A 14566-nucleotide genomic window follows, 5' to 3' on the forward strand; every position below is an offset into this window, starting at 1 on the left:
TGTTTCATGAGCTGAAATGAAATATCCCAGACATTTTCCCATACACACACACACGTCTCTAATTGTTTACATCCCTGTTAGTGAGAATATCTTGATTGCCAAGATAATCCATCCACCTGACAGGTGTGGAAAATCAAGAAGATGGTGGCTGTGGGGTTATGGTGTGGGCAGGCATAAGCTAAAGACAACAAACACAATTCCATTTTATCGATGGAAATTTGAATGCCCAGAGATACCGTGATGAGATCCTGAGACCCATTGCCGTGCCATTCATCTGCCGCCATCACCTCATGTTTCAGCATGATAATTCGCAGCCCCCCCCATGACACAAGGATCTGTACACAGTTCCTGGAAGCTGGAAATGTCCCAGTTCTTCCATGGCCTGCATACTCAGACATGTCACCCATTGAGCATGTCTGGGATGCTCTGGATTGACGGGTAAGACAGCGTTTTCCAGTTCCTGCCAATATCCAGCAACTTTGCACAGCCATTAAAGAAGAGTGGGACAACATTTCACAGGCCAAAATCAACAGCCTGATCAACTCTATGCGAAGGAGATGTTGCAGTGCATGAGGCAAAAGGTAGTCACACCAGATACTGACAGATTCTGATTTACACCCCTAAAAATTTTTTACGGTATCTGTGACCTGCATATTTCTATTCCCAGTCATGTGAAATCCATAGATTAGGGCGCTTAAAGAATGCATTTCTATTGACTGAGATCCTTATATGGAGTGTAACTCAGTCAAATCTTTGAAATGGTTGCATTTATATTTTTGTTCAGTGTATATTATAGTAAGAAGAATACAATTGAACATAGCTGATTAAAAAAGAAGAGGTATTATCCCCAAACGATTTCCGAGGGAGAGTAGACATGTGGCTATTCTGTGTTGAGCGGTTAAACAAACCGGTCCTCCATTTGTTTTTTTATGGTTGTGATACAAACATTAGGCTGTGTTTTTGATACATTCCAAGGCAGCATGTCGCAACATTAATGATGATTTGAGAAAAAGAAGTGCATGCAAGGCCAGAGCTCTGCTGTGTTTCTCTTGTAGAGGTTGCACACAATTCAATAGTCATTGTCTTTGTACTGTTCGCCCGTGGGAATCGAACCAACAACCCTGGCCTTGCAAGTGCCATGCTCTACCAACTGAGCCACACGACATATTCATTATTTAACATTGTTGGGTCATTGCTACTTAAGTTAGTTTTTGGATAATCATTTCCTACTCCAGTTTATATGGACATTATATTCTATTTGTCTCTCCCCTTCTCATAAGACTATTATATGAACAACGTAGTTTTTATTGATCTTTGTCAGAGTAGGCTACACTGTAATTTGTCAAATTAAAAAAGATTCTGCTAATGTCTCCAGTCATATAAAGTGTAGTAGAATTGCATGAAATGTGTTTATAAAAAGGCCAGAAACTTCTGATATAGCATATACCGTAATTTCTGGACTATTAAGTGCACCTGAATATAAGCCGCACCCACTGAATTAAAAAAAATATATGTATTTTGTACATAAATAAGCCGCAGGTGCCTACTGGTACATTGAAACAAATGAACTTTACACAGCCTTTAAACGAAACACGGCTTGTAACAAAAATAAATAGGCTCACCATCTTCCTCCTCCTGTGCACTGAAACCACTGAAGTCATCTCCTTCGGTGTTGGAGTTGAATAGCCTCAGAATTGCTTCATCCGATGTTGGATCGTTTTCATTGTCGCTCTCGTCACTTTCATCCGGAGGCAAATTCCCCGCTGAGCTCATGCTGCCCCTTCAACACGCAGCAGTCCAGCCTTTCCAAACCCGTTGATGATAGTGGATTTTTTGACAATGCTCCACGCTGTCAGGACCCACTGACAGACTTGACCATAAGTTGCTCTTCGCATGCGGCCCGTTTTAGTGAAGGATTTCTCCCCACTTGTCATCCAAGCCTCCCACTGAACACGGAGCGCCACCTTAAATGCACGATTTACACTGATGTCGAGTGGCTGCAAATACTTTGTTGTGCCCCCAGGAATCACAACTGGAATTGAGTTTGTCCTCGATGGCTTCTTTCACAGAATCTGTTATGTGGGCCCTCATGCTGTCCAACACGAGAAATGCCTTGTTCTTGTGAAAGAATCCTCCCGGTCGTTTGCCGTAACACTCCGTATGCCATTCATGCATTAGGCCTTACGTCATCCATCCTTTTTTGTTGACTTTCACAACAATTCCTCTCAGGAATTTCGGTTTAAAAATCAACATCGGTGGAAGCTTTTCTCCCGGTGCCGTGCAGCTCAGAACACAGGTGAAGTGCGTTTTTTCATGCCCAGTTTTCAGCGTGACGGATGATTCGCCTTTCCTGTTGACAGTCCGAGTGAGAGGCAGATCAAACGTCAGAGGAACCTCATCCATATTTATGATGTCGTGCGGGCCGATGGAATGCTCCGCTATCTTTGCATCAGTGAATTTGCGGAAGTTTGAAACTTTTTCCTCGTAGTCGGGAGGGAGCTGCTGACAGACTCGTCCGTACCCTGATGGACAGGCCTTTACGTCTCATAAATCTTAGACGCCACGATGGTCCACCTCTAAAATCCTCAAACTTCATTGCGGTGGCGATTGTTTTGGCTTTCAGTCAGATCTGCACAGTTGAAACACCTCAGCCGTCTGCAAGCTAATTTTCTAGTTCGGGCATCTGCTTTTCTTCCCTCTGAAAGCTTTTGTTGTCTTTTTACACTGAGTCAGTTCCTCACGCTGCTGTTTCCAACGTCTTATCATCGACTCATTAAGGCCAAGCTCCCGTGCAGCAGCTCTATTTCCTTTTCCAACAGCTTGATCGATCGCCTTCAACCTGAAAGCTGCATCATATGCATTTCTCCGTGTCTTTGCCATGATGAGGGTGACAAAATGACTACTGTAATCAGAATGATGGGAAGTTTGAGCGCGCTCGATTTACGTCACATTATGTGACAGTGCTCAGTTTTTTGGCGGCGGCATGAATCTTGTGAAAGCGGGAAAAATCCATAAATTAGCCGCGTCATTGTATAAGCCGCGAGGTTCAAAGCGTGGGAAAAAAGTAGCGGCTTATAGTCCGGAAATTACGGTAACCTACTCTATATATGCACTCAACCATGCATTGACGTCTTTTTCTGCAAACAGTGATTGTGTTATATTAGCTGAAATTATGACTAGTGTGCTATCTTACATAAGTCTGCAAATGCAAGGATACATGGAATGCTGTATTATAAAAGGTAGGCTTCCCCAAACTTGAAACTCATGTGCCAGATATACCAGGTAGGCTACACTATTTGTAAAGCAGATTCATGTGTTAATTTTAAGAACTGAGCCATAAATACAGCAGAATGAGAAAGTTGGCATCTTCTTTCAAATAGTGGCCAGTCAAAACTGTTTTCACACATGATCGGCAATGACCAAGCTTTTTAGCTTCCCAGTAAAGCATTAAAAACAATCAAGCAACACAGAAAAGTGCTAAAAAAATAGCCCATACTAACATATGTAGCCTAAGAAACAAGGTCCATGAAGTCAATTACTTGCTTGTAACCGATGTCATTCATTTTCGGAATCTCTGAAACTCTCTTTGATGATACACTAGTAGCAATACATGGTTATAACATCGACCTGAAAAGACAGAAATGCCAACGGAGGCGGTGTTGCCGTCTATATTCAGAACCACATTCCAGGAAAGCTGAGAGACGATCTAATGTTAAATACTGTTGAAGTAATATGGCTACAGGTTTCTGCCTCACCTAAAGCCCATTCTTGTGGGAAGCTGCTATAGACCATCAAGTGTTAACAGTCAGTACCTGGATAATATGTGTGAAATGCTTGATAATGCATGTGATCAAAAGAGAAGTATATTTTCTGAGTGATTTAAATATTGACTGGCTTTCATCAAGCCACCCACTCAGGAAAAAACTTCAGACTGTAACCAGTGGCTGCAACCTGGATCAGGTTATCAGTCAACCTACCAGGGTAATTACAAACAGCACAGGAATTAAATCATCAACATGTATTGATCACATTTTTACTAATGCTGCAGATATTTGCTTTAAAGCATGTATCCAAATCCATATAATGTAGTGATCACAATATAATAGCCATATGTAGGAAAACCAAAGTTCCAAGTTTCTAATATAGTGTATAAGAGGTCATACAAGAAGTTCTGTAGTGATTCATATGTTGATGATGTAAAGAATATTTGCTGGTCTGTGGTGTGTAATGAGGGGCAACCAGACACTGCACTTGACACATGAAACGACTTATTCCAGTTACTAATAAGCACGCACCCATTAAGAAAATGACTGTAAAAACTGTTAAATCCCCTTGGATTGATGAATTGAAAAATGGTATGGTTGAGAGGGAAGATGCAAAAGGTATGGATGGCAATTAAGTCTGGCAGCCCAACTGATTGGTCAACGTACTGCAAATTAAGAAATAAAGTAAACTAAATAAAAAAATTACTACATTATGAAACAAAGATAAATTATATTTAACAAATGATAAAAAATGTAAAGATAAAAAACCTTAAATGAAATGTTGGGGAAGAAAAGCCAACTCCGCTCCTTCATTCATTCATTGAATCAGATGGCTCATTCATCAAAGCCCACTGATATATTGCAAACTACTTTAATTACTTTTTCATTGGATAGATATGCAAAATTAGGGATGACATGCCAGCAACAAACGCTGACACTACATATCCAAGAATATCGGACCAAATTATGAAAGACAAGAATTGTACTTTTGAATTCTGTAGTCAGTGTGGAGGTGAAAAAATGCATTAGCTAGCAGCTGGTCAATCAATATACAGGACATCTACACAAGCGTAATACTGTAACTTAATTCTAAAAATAGATATAAACTCTAACTTACCTTAAGTTTACAAACAATGAAAAATAGTTAACGTTAGCTAGCTAACTACAACATACCGTCAGGCAACGTGGCAAACACATGGCAAGGGTTGGTTTGATGTTCATCAACAATTTTGCAAACTACGATCAAACGATATAGCTGACAATGGTCAAGAATACCGGTAGTTTGCTAACTAGTCGTCAATCAAGATAGCTGGCTAGCATACAAGTGCAGTCAAATCACTTTCACTGATCGAACTGGCTAGCTAGCTATCTAGCTAGCCACTAAATGTGTTAGCTCACTAGCTTACCTAGCCATCTAATATCAATACCAAATATAGGTATATTCCCAATTTACTAAATCAGTTTGAAAGACAGCACTGTCAAAACCAATACTAGTAATTACAATTTCCAAAGAGTATTTGTTCTTATAGCAAGTCACTCCCTCCGCTAGCACGAAAATAAACACAAACAAAACGCAACCAGATGCACTTCCTCACCTTAATACTCCTGATAGAATACAAACGATCAAATAAAAGTATACCATGAACGCCACAAATATACTGCAAGTATAACCGATATTATCTTATTTGGGGTGTTTCATTTCTCGCCGATTATCAGTGTAGTTGTCACTCCCCGCGAAAATGCTGGCGCGAAACTAGCACGCTGTGCAAATAAACTTTGACCCAACGTAAGGACTGCCCACTCTGCATTTTTGTACCCCTCATTAATTCTCTGTTTCTTGAAAAACTTTGATCATAATTTCAAACTGTGTCCACATTTCACATATCTGAACAGGGGGTATTATCAGTATATTATACATTTAGCAATATATCCAAATATTCTTTCAACTAAAGGTTTCCTCTTTCAAATGTGATATCTTTCTCTTCTTGTAATGTAGGGTAGGCAATATATTTTTTTAATTAAACAGCATATCCCGCACATGCCCTTTTTATGTTAGTCTACATTTGCAGAATAATATAGTTTATATCCAAAAATACTGATAACTAACTCCCTATTCATCTGCGCTATATAAGCCTAATGAGGTGACTGGAATTGCGTGTTGTATTTCCACATCTTTTCATTGACAGTAACCACAATTCCATCCATAGTTTTTATGCAGCAAAGTTATACCATATAAAACAGGACTTTTTGTAAAATTGTATAAATGCTGACAGATAATCTGTTCCTTTGACATGATGGGATATTTTTGTGCCAGTAAAATGTATTGTGAAAACGCCTTTACGTGCAAATATTGATATGCACTGAACAAAAATATAAGCTCAACATGCAACAATTTAAAATATTTTACTGAGCTACAGTTCATATAAGGAAATCAGTCAATTGGAATGAATCAATTAGGCCCTAATCTATGGATTTCACATGACTGGGAATACAGATATACATCTGTCGGTCACAGACACCTTTTAAAAAAAGAAAAGTAGGGGCATGGATCAGAAGACCAGTCAGTATCTGGTGTGACCGCCATCTTCCTCATGCAGCCTGGCACATCTCCTTCACATAGAGTTGATCAGGCTGTTGATTGTGTCCCGTGAAATGTTGTCCCACTCCTCTTCAATGGCTGTGCGAAGTTGCTGGATATTGGTGGGAACTGGAACACGCTGTCTTACATGTTGCTCCAGAGCATCCCAAACATGCTCCATGGGTGACATGTCTGGTGAGTCAGCAGGTCATTGAATAACTGGGACATTTTCAGCTTCCAGGAATTGTGTAAAGATCCTAGCGACATGGGGCCATGATTTATCATGCTGAAACATGAGGTGATGGCGGCGGATGAATGGCAGATTAATCTTTGGTTGTGCGGGTGGCTGGTTGCAGACGATCCCGCAGATGAAGAAGCCGGATGTGGAGGTCCTGGGCTGGCTTGGTTACACAACTTTCGAGGAAGCTCATGGTAGAGAAATTAACATTCAATTCTCTGTCAAAAGTTCTGGTGGACATTTCTGCAGTCAGCATGCCCATTGCGTGCTCCCTCAAAACTTGAGGCATTGTGTTGTGTGACAAAACTGAACATTTTGTCCACAGCACAATTAGTATCTGTGAAATGATCATGCTGTTTAATCAGCTTCTTGATATTCCACACCTGTCAGGTGGAGGAATTATCTTGGCAAAGGAGAAATGCTCACTAACAGGGATGTAAACAAGTTTGTGCATAACATTTGAGACAAATAAGCTTTTTTTGCATATGGAACATTTCTGTGATATTTTATTTCAGCTCATGAAACATGGGACCAACATTTTACATGTTGTGTTTATATCTTTGTTCAGTGTAATAACCATCATATCGAAGTAAACTTGGAGTCACGCAAAGATATGGTGTGTGGTCCTCCCACTACAACTCGTCCAGGAAAGCATGAAGTTTATAAGGCTACAGATGAAATCAATTATGATGAACTTCACAGGGTGGTGAAAGTGCAAGGTGGTGAGCTTGATGATCCTTTCCAATACATATTGAGGGTCTTATTCTGGTGAGATGATAATCGATGTCTGGCTGCCTTTTGACAAATTAAATTAAATCTTGCTCTTTTGTCCATAATAATCTCATTTAGGCTATACATAGGCCTACGTGCGCTCTAGCCAAAATTTACAAACGCAAACATTTTTGTCAGAAAAAAAAACCATCAGTTGATTTGAAAATGCGATGGAAATCCATTTAACTTGCATTTTTTATTTGGTACATGGGAATTTAATCACATGTGCACTACATCATCACACACAGCCTTGTATCAGCAACAAGTCAATTTGATGGAAACATCTGTTGTGGGAAAATATTCGCATTAGAATCTGTCACCTCCATTCACACCTTGACTCCATTCACACCTTGATGATCATCCGAACAATGATAAGGGAAGGAAGGGACATGTGACAGAGTGAGGTACAGTAGTGAAGTACTCAACAACACTCACATAAAAATAAATACAAATCTGGGGTTCTAGGCTTTACAGACATTGGAGCTTAGCCCAAAGTCATTAGGGGGGTCTGGGGGCATTCCCCCCCAGAAAAAGAAATAAGGAATTTCAACAGCTAAATGCATAAATTTGGTGAACTTTGAGATGAACATTGAGAGATTACCTCTTTTTCAGGTAACTTGCACCTTCCCACCTTCCACAGCAGACACTGCCAATACTCAATTACAGTTGCAACCATGGGTCTCTCTACTCTGGAACACTCTATACTCTTTAAATATAGACTCTGACCTGTCCAATGAGCCAAACTGATTAAAGAATCCCACAATACCCAAACACCCTCCATCTCTCGCAAAAACACACACACTGTGCAGTACATAGAATCCATAGAGCAGCTCACCCCACCTTTGCGCCTCTCTCCTTCGCTTTCTCTATATCTGTTCCTGTCTCCCTTGTCTGCTCTCTTCTCTTGCTGTCTCTTAGTATTCTTAAAAAACATATTTTTTAGCCCTTTTTTCTCCCCAATTTCATGGTATCCAATTGGTAGTTACAGTCTTGTCTCATCGCTGCAACTCCCTTAAGGACTCAGGAGAGGTCGAGAGCCATGCGACCTCCGAAACACAACCCAACCAAGCTTCTTGACACAATGCCCAATTAACCCGGAAGCCAGCTGCTCCCAGCCCACCACTGTACACGGTGTCAGTGTGCACTGCTCCCAGCCCACCACAGGAGTCGCTAGTGCGTGATGGGATAACCCGGACGACGCTGGGCCAATTGTGAACCGCCCCATGGGTCTCCTGGTTGCAGCCGGCTGCAACAGAGCCTGGACTCGAACCTAGAATCTCTAGTGGCACAGCTAGCACTGCAGTGCCTTAGACCACTGCACCACTCGGGAGGCCCCATCTCTTAGTATTCTATGTTGCTGTCGCTTGTCTACCCTCCTCTCTCGTCCTGTCCTAATTGTAAAAAGTGTAAAAGTAAACAATTGTTTTAATAGTAATAGTCAACTTTTTCAACTCTCCTGCAAATTCTTTGTAAACCATGTTTAACTTTTTAACAATCTGTTTTTCACCTCTTATAATTTAGGCATATAAATACAACTAATTAGAATCTATACAGCAGCTTGATGTGATACAGTCTACGGTGTGCTCAATCCACCTCTTCTCTCTCCATCTGCCCTCTTCTATCACTTTCTCTATGTCTTGTCTGTTTCTGACTGTGTTGTGTCTGTTGCTGTCTCAGGTTCTTATATTTGTTACCGTCTCCTTTGTCTATCCTCTTCTGTTATGGCCTGTTCTGTTCTTCTGGTGTCTCTCTCCATCCCTTATTTTTCTGTCTAGTTTTGCAATCCAAAACAGACAAGGGGATACTGGGGTATGTGAGGATCTGTGTTATGCACTATAGCCAGTTACCATATCATATGTGATGGAATATTATTTGCTGTTGGCTTGTGTGGGTGTATGTGTTATGCAATATAGCTGACTTGAGATATTGTTAACAGTTTCAGGGCCATGGGCCTTTCTCGTGATGGAAAAATACAGAATAACATAAAAACGGATGCATACAGAACGTAGTGTAGGGAACAAACAGTCTTTTGTTAGATAACAGGAGCCAGGTGTGTGATAACTGTATCGAGTGTGTGAGCGCATAGATATTCTACACAACTACAACGACTGACCGCTGAAGCGCCTAGGGTGCTGGGACTAGCTCGTGCGCCAACAATCAACAATATGCTGAGTGAGTTTAAACCACGCCCAGTCTCTACTCTGTGACAGGCCGGCTCGGCAGCAGGAACTACTTCTGTCAGAGTATATTATAATAACTTTGTCAGGAACAAGTCAGTTCTCTGTTCTACCCTGCGTGGTGTTACAGCGAACCCGTATATACGAAAATTGCATTTACACTTATTGCTTAGCTAATAAAAAGTACATAGTATACAATACGGTGACTCAGTGTCATATTTATCCTGATACCAGATTCGATTGACGCAACCCTTAACAGGTAACTTAAATTGTTTTGTGTCTGGGTTCACCTAAATCAGGGGTGTCAAAGTCAAATGGACGGAGGGCCAAATAAAAAAATCAGCTACAAGACGAGGGCCGGACTGTTCGAATGTTCATTGAAAAATGTTTAAATGACGCATATAGTCTAGTGAACCTAATTGAACCTACTGAAAACCTAACAAATATATTACAATATGATCAGATAAATAAAGCAATATTTTCTTATGGCTCTGTCAGTAATCTTTAATTTTCAACAGACACAAAAGACAAATTTCCTTTATATAAATATCCCCATAACATGAACATTAAATGAAAGAAACCGGTATTCAAGGCACCATCAGTAGACTATATTTTCTATTTTAGCAAAAGTGGGCTAAATTTACTTCAAAGAAAAAACAATAATAGCAATTTTCTATCATCCACTCAACTGAAATATTTTTAAAATATAATTGGATTGAAATACAAAAAAATAAAGTGCAAAAATCTATTAATCAAAAACAACACTTTGTTTAAGGAGAAGTAACATGCAGTGAAAACAAATATTAAATTTTAACTTTTAAACTTGAACTGAGTAAAAACTCTAAATATGTGATTGCACAGTAATGTTCACTTGTTTGAGGTTGAGGGTGATACTTGGTGGTGTCCCATCTTTTCCACAAGTTCATCAATGTTCGGGGTAAGGCTCTGAGCTGAAGAAATCCTCAGAATTGAGTGGAGGTGTTCACCATGCTCCGTTTCTAACTCCGTCAGAAATGCCTTGAACTGGCGGTGATTCAAACCTTTGGCTCTGATAAAGTTAACTGTGCGCGTGATGATGCTCATTACATGCTCCATTTTCAAGGCTTTACCGCACAACGCTTCCTGGTGTATGATACAATGATAAGCTGTCAGCTCACCTGTCGCGTTTTCCTCTTGCATCTTTTCCCGTATCTTCGCCACCAGTCCGCTCCTGTGTCCACACATCGCAGGTGCTCCGTCGGTTGTCAAACCCACGAGTTTTTCCCAAGGCAGCTCCATCTCATTTACACATCTTGACACCTCTTCATACAAATCATGCCCCGTAGTTGTGCCATGCATAGGACGTAAAGCCAAAAACTCCTCTGTCACGCTTAGGTTGGAGTCCACTCCGCGGATGAAAATTGACAACTGGGCAATGTCAGAAATGTCGGTGCTCTCATCCACAGCCAAGGAATATGCAATAAAATCTTTTCCCTTTTTCACAAGCTGCTCTTTTAGATTGATGGACAACTGGTCTACTCTCTCGGCAATGGTGTTTCTGCTCAGACTCACATTTAAAAAGAGTTGCCTTTTTTCTGGGCAAACTTCGTCACAAACTTTAATCATGCAGTTTTTGATGAAATCCCCCTCCGTAAATGGCCGGGCTGATTTAGCGATCTCTTCTGCCAAAATAAAACTGGCCTTGACAGCAGCCTGGCCTTGTGATTTGGCTTTTTTGAACAGAGCCTGTCGAGATTTGAGGCCTCGTTTTAATTCCTCTGCCTTTTGTAGCCTTTGTTCCATGTCCATATTCTTGTTTTTGTCCGCGTGTTTCGTTTCATAATGTCGTCTCAGATTATACTCTTTCAGTACCGCCACACTTTCTCCACACAGAAGACACACAGGTTTTCCAGCTACCTTCGTGAACATATACTCCGACTCCCACCTTGTTTGAAACCCCCGGTTCTCAGTATCCACCTTCCGTTTTGCCATTTTTGATGGGTATCTGAAAGTTAATTTTACTGTGATGCTGACGACTGCTGTGCCAATAAATATTGAAATGAAGCAGCCTACTGCTCGGTGCGTCACCTTTGCATTGTGGGAAATGTAGTATTGGTGCGTGTAAAAGATCTGCGGGCTGCCGGCTTGCTGCGGGCCGGTTCTAATAATAAATCAAGATCATCCCAGGGGCCGTAAAAAACCTTCTTGCGGGCCGGATGTGGCCCGCGGGCCTTGACTCTGACATATGTGACCTAAATCATCCTCTTCCTACCATTTGCCCCTAACTGATGCTGTTCAAAGTACTCTGCTGGCCTGCTGTTCTCATCTGCCCTCCTCCTTGGTTCATATGAAAGGTAGCAAGGAAGAGGTGCAACGTCTTCAGTTAGTTTTAAAGGCTGACTGCACTTCCTGATTGGGCATCGTTTTAGATTTAGTTAATTAAGAAACGCTAGCGACCATGACGGAATTTAAATGTGAGTTGGTTTCGGGGTGTGGTTTGATGTGGGTGTCTCGTGTGTGTATATTCGCAGGTGGGAAGAGTTAGACAAATTATTTAGCCAATTAGCTTCAGCCGGGGGTGTGCGACTTGACTTTTGACTTTGGATAGTCTATCTCTGAGGCTAGTTAGGGAACGTTAATAAATTACACAATGTAAATTATACAATATTTTTATGTTGCACACCTTTTAGTTTTCTCATGAAATGCTTTCAATACTTGTATAGGAATTTCTACAATTTATAGTTGGTTTAAGGTTTTTAAGTAATTGACATTTGGAGCTATTGGAATATTAATATATTGTCCCATGTGCATTGTGTAATTTACCGATGGTCCCTAAAACTAGCCCCCATAGGGATATCCAATGCTCACCCAATTTTACTACAGGCATTACGATCAGATCGGGTCACATGCAGCTGCACTCCAAATGTATGATTACTTGTGTGCTGCTAGCTGTGGGCATATGGGCAGGAGCTGTGGGCATATGGGCAGGATTGAAACCCAACCTTCATTTACTGTACATTGTTATGCTGTCACGACCAAAAGTCACACAAAACTGAATTTTGAACGAGACTGACTTTATGACCAAAATTATGCTATTTACACTTTGTAGTCAATTTTGACACTAGAATAAATGTTTCTGACTCATATTGATACCACATAAGCTGTTTTCTAAATGAGAAGTTGGTTTTAGTTGCTCTTTAAAGTTACTGTATACCAACATGACCAGGGCAACTCAACTGTCAAGAAAAACGCAAGTGTCTGCGCAACAGTGCAACACAACTCCAAACACGACAGATAAGAAGCTTCATAGCCTCTAGGCTATATGAATATAAAGAGACATGAGCCTCAAAAAATGACTTGTAGAATGGACTAGGTTATAAGACCTCTATGATTCATTTCATTTCGTCACTTCTACCAGCTATTGTGAGATTTTTAGATTAGATAACATTTGAGGAGACAGAATTTAAGGGCCTATGCATTTTCAATGTTTTGTGCACCTACAATATAACCACAAAGCTGGCCATTATTTCCCCTCTCTTTCTAGCTGCCTCCCCCTTCCCTTCTAAGCTCAAGTTTGTTTATTTGTCATATACACAATATATCAATGGAGTGCACAGTGCAATGAAATGCTTCCTTGCAGGTTGACAATGCAACAAGAGTAGTACAAATAAAAGCTCTAATAAATCATTTCACCAATTTAATAATGGACAGTTTTTTAAATTGTTATAAATTGTTATATAGACTATATGGAAATAACAGACATGAGCCAACCATTTTTACCTATACAATTGAATAGGTTATAAGACCTCTATGATTCATTAAACGCTACCTACAGAAACGCATCAAATACACTCGCTGGAAATAAACACTTTTCCTAATAACATGACTTATATCAACATCCTTAGCTTTCCCATTCACCAAATATACTGTTAAATAACTCTGACCGATACCCAAAGCTTAAGGATGCTGAGCGCTAACGCTAGCTTATTAGCATTTGCCAACCCTTATGCTGAGACCGGGAGACTAGCTATATAGAACAAAAATATAAATGCTGCATGTAAAGTGTTGGTCCGATGTTTCATGAGCTGAAATAAAAGATCCCAGAAATGTTGCATATGCACAAAAAGCTTATTTCTCTCAAATGTTGTACACTAATTTGTTTACATTCCTGTAAGTGAGCATTTCTCCATTGCCAAGGAGGTGTGGCATATCAATAAACTGATTAAACAGCATGATTGTTACACAGGTGCACCTTGTGCTGGCGACAATACAATTCCACTCTAAAATGTGCAGTTTTGTCTCACAACACAATGCCAAATATGTCACGTTCTGACCTTAGTTCTTTTGTTATGGCTTTGTTTTAGTATGGTCAAGGCGTGAGTTGGGTGGGTTGTCTATGTTAGTTTTTCTATGATTTGCTATTTCTGTGTTTGGCCTGGTATGGTTCTCAATCAGAGGCAGCTGTCAATCGTTGTCCCTGATTGAGAACCATATTTAGGTAGCCTGTTTTCTATTGTAATACCAACATGTTTCAAGCAGACCACCATAGTCCCTGTGCCCAAGGGAACCTGCCTAAATGACTACCAACACGTAGCACTCACATCTGTAGCCATGAAGTGCTTTAAAAAGCTGGTCATGGCTCACATCAACACCATTATCCCAGAAACATTAGATCCACTCAATTTGCATACTGCCCCAACAGATCCACAGATGATGCAATATTTATTGCACTGCACATGGTCCTTTCACACATGGACAAAAGAGAATGCTATTCGTTAACTACAGCTCAGCGTTTAACACCATCGTGCCCTCAAAGCTCATCACGAAGCTAAGGACCCTAGGACTAAACAACTACCTCTGCAACTGGATCCTGGACTTCCTGACGGGCCGCTCCCAGGCGGTAAGGGTAGGTAACAACACATCCACCATGCTGATCCTCAACACGGGGGCCCCTCCAGCGTGTGTGCTCAGTCCCCTCCTGTACTCCCTGTTCACACATGACTGCACAGCCAGGCACGACTCCAACACCACCATTAAGTTTTCTGATGACAAAACAGTG

The 14566-nt window shown here is 40.7% G+C and overlaps 1 protein-coding gene across 1 annotated transcript in view; it reads right to left on the minus strand.

The window, feature by feature from the left end:
• The window catches only part of LOC139380853 (telomere-associated protein RIF1-like), a 30924-nt gene extending 25402 nt beyond the window's left edge, over window positions 1–5522 (minus strand). The window contains exon 1 of the mRNA XM_071123983.1: window positions 5360–5522. The gene's annotated coding sequence lies outside the window, so the exon portion shown is untranslated. The remainder of the gene's footprint in view (window positions 1–5359) is intronic.
• Between the last annotated feature and the right edge of the window lie 9044 nt (window positions 5523–14566).

The sequence above is a fragment of the Oncorhynchus clarkii genome, chromosome 22 (assembly GCF_045791955.1).
Source record: "Oncorhynchus clarkii lewisi isolate Uvic-CL-2024 chromosome 22, UVic_Ocla_1.0, whole genome shotgun sequence".
NCBI lineage: Eukaryota > Metazoa > Chordata > Actinopteri > Salmoniformes > Salmonidae > Oncorhynchus > Oncorhynchus clarkii.